Genomic DNA, 4,837 nt, shown 5'->3' on the forward strand with positions numbered 1-4,837 from the left:
GTTTTAAGAAGGTTTAGTTGAGACTGGCTGCATGGCTGCACTGAGAGCGAATTTACTCGCTGCAAGCACAGGCGCGTTTCCAAGTAATTCATTAGACAGTCCGCCCCGTTAGTGTTACAGCATTGGCTAGAGGTGCTCCAGACCGGGTGTAGGTAAACAATATTACTTTGGAGAAAATAAAGAGAAAATTAAGGAAATAGCGCGGTTTTCTCCACATGTGGGCTAAATTAAAGACTCACATTTCCACCAAGCTCTTTAAGGACTAAAATTGTAAGAGTCATTCTCATATGCTGGCATCCCAGTTGCATGTATTGCCTTAATCAAAATTTGATGATTTTTAAAGCTCTGTGCAAGACTGATGCAGCATGCGTTGGCCTCCCGCTTTACAGTGAAAATGTAACCCTCACTGTAAGCTTGCATTCACTTTTTGCATGCTTTGACATATAGCATCATATAAAATTATTTTGTTGTACTGTACCTGAACAAAACTATTTTGCTATTAAACTTTGCTATTTACAAAAAAACCCACCAAGTATATTTGAGGTTCATTTAAGATTGAAGAAAAGCACATTCTTAAGAGCCTTGGGTGTTCTTGAAAGAGTGATACACTTTGTTTAAATCATCTTGTGAAAATGCATATGCTTTCAGTTTGTTTCTTTCTAGATTAACTCAGAGGTGTCAAATCAAAGCTATTGCAATTTGTTGCTTCTTACTCTTTACATTCTTGTACCATACACACAAACTGGAAGATGGTACACAGTAAGATTTTTATCAGAACCAATAGTTGTCAAGCTCGAAGTATGCATAACCTTGCTGCCTCTAGGTGAGTGCATGGTGTAGATTACGCTACAATCTAGTTGGGGGGGACTGTGGCTTAAGTGGTAGAGGCTTGGGAAAGATATTGAACCCTGAGGTGACCTTAAGGCATCCATCGGAGTGTGAGCGTGTTTGCGAAAGTTAGAAAAGTAAATAAAAGCACTGCATGAATATGTGTGACTGGGGAGAGCACTTTGAGTGCTCAGCTGAGTAGAAAGGCATTATTTAGGTACCAGTCTATTTACTACTTACCTTCAAATGGAACTCAAAGTTCATGATTGTTACATGGAAAACGATTCTCATTTTGGAAACACACCAGAATCAGAAGACTTTTTTTCCCTCTTTGACAAGTTTTGCACAAAGTTGATCGCATTTAGAGGCACCACACCTGAGCACATAAAAGCTTATATTCTTGACAGTGTTTTTGTTTTTCTCAGCTCTTAGCTTTCTTTTTTTCTATCTTCTATGTTTGCATATAACATACAGTACCTTATTTTCAGTAGAGCTAAATTCCCAATGAAGCTCGTCTCATTGGCATATTTTCCTGTCTTGGTTGTCAGAAAATACAGGCATCCAACATCACCATTAACTACAAGATAACCTGTTCTGACTTACATGACAGTTTTTCACGTCGCTCCTTTGCACTGCTAAAACCCCAATTTTATTATTGCAACCTCTTCTGACAAAATCACGATAAAACAAAGGCTGTGATGTCAACGGCTGTATTTATATTGAAAACGATCAGTCGCTGAGGAAGATGGAAATGACAGGATGATTTATTTGTGCCTGATCAGCTGCGATGCAGTCAACTAAATGTGCTTTGCCTTTCCAATTGGTTACTTCTCTCTGTCATTCACCAAGCTCTTCCAGAAAGGAGTGTGGGCTGGAGCATCTCACTGGGAATGAAAACAGACAGTGAGACAGTCTATTTGGAAGCGTGCTAAAAGCAAGAGGTATATAAAAGAGACAGAATTGGCTTCTGCGTCTGAAAAGTGAAGCCAATACCTTAAACCTGTATTCTTTCTCATACGCAGCCGGAGGTCCAATCCCCTGGTTTGAATTCAATGTGATTGAATAGAAGTCTGTTAGAAGAACACTGATCTATTTTTAACTGGCTTTATTAGCACAGGAAGCAGTTTACCAATAATGCTATCATTAAAAGTGCTCATTTTATGTGTCACTGAATTTAACATGATGCTTATTTTGTAAATTATTTCTTGTAGAGTAAAACAGGGCATAAAGGGAGTATAGTTGAAGGCATGCGTAATTCACAAATCACTCTCACATCATCACTCGCTTACACTTTACACCACAAACAAATACTATATTACTGTCATTTTAAAGGATGTTAAAAATCTGATGGTGAAAACTGGTACAAACATGAGGTCTTATATATTTACATATGGTACTGTTTTTGCTTTGTTTTCCACATGGGGCATGAACAGATTACCCGAGCAGCGTGTGATTTCTATCAAAATAAAACTTTAAACTGATGTGGACAGCTGCAGCATGCAGTTCAGATACCCTCTTGAGCGTGGCTGTGCAGTGATGAGTTTGCAGAAACTTGGTCTGCTGTTTACCACTTTGCAGTGAACTTCCAAAAGTGGAGATATGCTGAAAGCGTTATTCATCATATATCCACATCTCATCCATTTTTATATTGGCGTTGCCAACTCCTGGGAACTTTAGTGGAATTCAGCACAGATGCCAGTAATGAGAAATAAGCAACTGCCATAAGGAAATTATTTGGACCTCGAGGGAAACTTCTGCTTGGATTGATTCAGAGACTGTAGAGAAAACGAGCAGCCATAGAGGCCACATACATTAAGAGTAGCTTGCGTGACTTGGACTTTGACAGCTTAGCTGAAATTGAAGAGTGCCCCCAAGGAGCAATGCTAGGTGGTCACATTATTTTTAAACAAAGGTGTGATATAGGCTGCTATTGAGAATATAGTAAAAGTATCTGCCTGTTAGCAACTGGTTTCTCTTTAAATTTGCATCTTGCTTAAGCACGTCATGTTAGAGTTGTGGTTTCTTCTGACATCAAGGATTTAGCCTCAAAAGAATTACATGACAAATTGTAGGAACGACTAAACTAATTCACCCAAAGAACAGCCTTGTTAGTTCATTAAGTACTTTGAGTGCACTGCTGTTTCTCTCCCATCCTCTGTATGTTTTATCTTTAATTGAATCAATACCAGCTCTTTGAAAGCAAATTAGCAGACTCTTCATCTACAGTAAATGTTAAGGAAGAAATAAAGCATATCACTTGAGCTTGTAGGCTCCCATTTGTACATAAAGGATTTATGTGATGTTTTACACAGAACAAAAAGCTGCTCAGCTTTAAAACGGAATTTTAATTTTTACTTTGATTTTATCATCTCTCTGAAACACAGAGCAATGAAAACTGATGGTGTGTTTTGGTGTGAGTGGAATACTTCTCCATAACTGGAGAGTATTAGTGGCCTTAAACTGTTGTTATAGCAAAGATGAGGTACATAGTTGTTGGTGCAAAATCCTTGAGGCGTGACTTGTTTTTTTTTATATTTTGCTAGGCAAATGGGTAATAGATGCAGTTACATATTGGACCATGTGCAACCAAACATGGAAAAACACTATATAAGGCAAATAAGAGAGCTTGAAAATCAATATTTGGTACCACCTGTATTCTTTAGAAAGTTCTGAACTCTCTTAGTCAAGCTTATTTTTAATTTCTTTAAGTAGTGTTCAGTAATACATCTTCAGACTTCCTGAAGGACATTCAAAGCTCCTCTCTGGATGCCGGCTGCCTTTTATTCTGTTCTCTGTCTGGATAATATACTGCAGTAATAATGTTGATGCGCTCTGAGGAGCCGAAACCATGACTGATAGAGTCCCATTGTGTGTTTTTTCAATCGAGGTTTACATTTAATTCAGTGACAGTGTGTTTGAGATCATTGCCATGCTGATATTTGAAGACGAGGCCAATCACATACTTTACAGGTGGCATTGCACAGTCACTTAAATCTGGCTGTACTTTTCTGTTTATAAAATTCAATTTTGAGAAGATCCCCAACACCTCAAGCTCAAATGCAGCCCCAAGAATGACAGAGCCTTCAGAGATGGCTTTTTCACCTTTCTCAAGACCTCCTCTGTACAGTGTAAATGATTTGAAGCAAACATTTGTCACTTCATAAGAGCTGTTGGTACTTTTTTTAGTACAGTTCTTAGGTAATTTGGCATACCCCAGTCTTTTCTCCCTGTTCCTGCATGAAGAATGGCTTCTTAACACTGAGACCATCCTACCACCTGTCCACCATGATATGAACAGTAGATCGAGCAACTGAAGGTCCAAATGCATCTCTCGGGTCTTTGCTAGATTTTTTTCCCCCCTTTCCTAATGACTCGACTTTCAGGTACTGCTCATCTGCTGTAGAGAGTTTTTGTAGGCCTACCCCTTCTTTTTTCCTCCATGAATCCAGTTTCCTCATTTTTTTTTTCAACATTGAACACCATGCTCAGATAGGCTAAGTTTTCAGCTAACAACACTTTGTTAATCACTTTGCTGGTGCAAAAATCCTATTTGCAGGTCAGTGTTAATTTGCTTAATGAACAAAAAAAACATTCCTCTGAAAATGGTCAGGTACAAGGAAATGGGTTAGTAGGTTCTTCAGCTCACAAATCAGTAAAAGCAAGGATGCTGTAAAAGTCAAAATACAAGAATATACAAATTTAATTGCTTAAACTGTCCCTCATTAAAAGGTCATACTAACAATGTATTTTTTTGTCGGTTGTTTGTTTGTTGAATATGTTAAATACACTTTTAATATCATATGCATATACTAAGTATAAAAAGACATCCAAATTACAAATATAGGTACTACATACAAGTAGGCTACATTTTAATTATAATTTCTGTGTCTCTTTAATATTCAAGTAGCACCATGTGGTAACAATAAGCGTGTAATAAATCCTGTCGTATCTTTATGGAGTGAGATATTAGCGCACATTTGCCTTCTGGAGATCCACCAAGAAGGAACCA

Source organism: Neolamprologus brichardi, chromosome 19 (assembly GCF_056152115.1).
Source record: "Neolamprologus brichardi isolate AB-2024 chromosome 19, ASM5615211v1, whole genome shotgun sequence".
Classification (NCBI taxonomy): Eukaryota; Metazoa; Chordata; class Actinopteri; order Cichliformes; family Cichlidae; genus Neolamprologus; species Neolamprologus brichardi.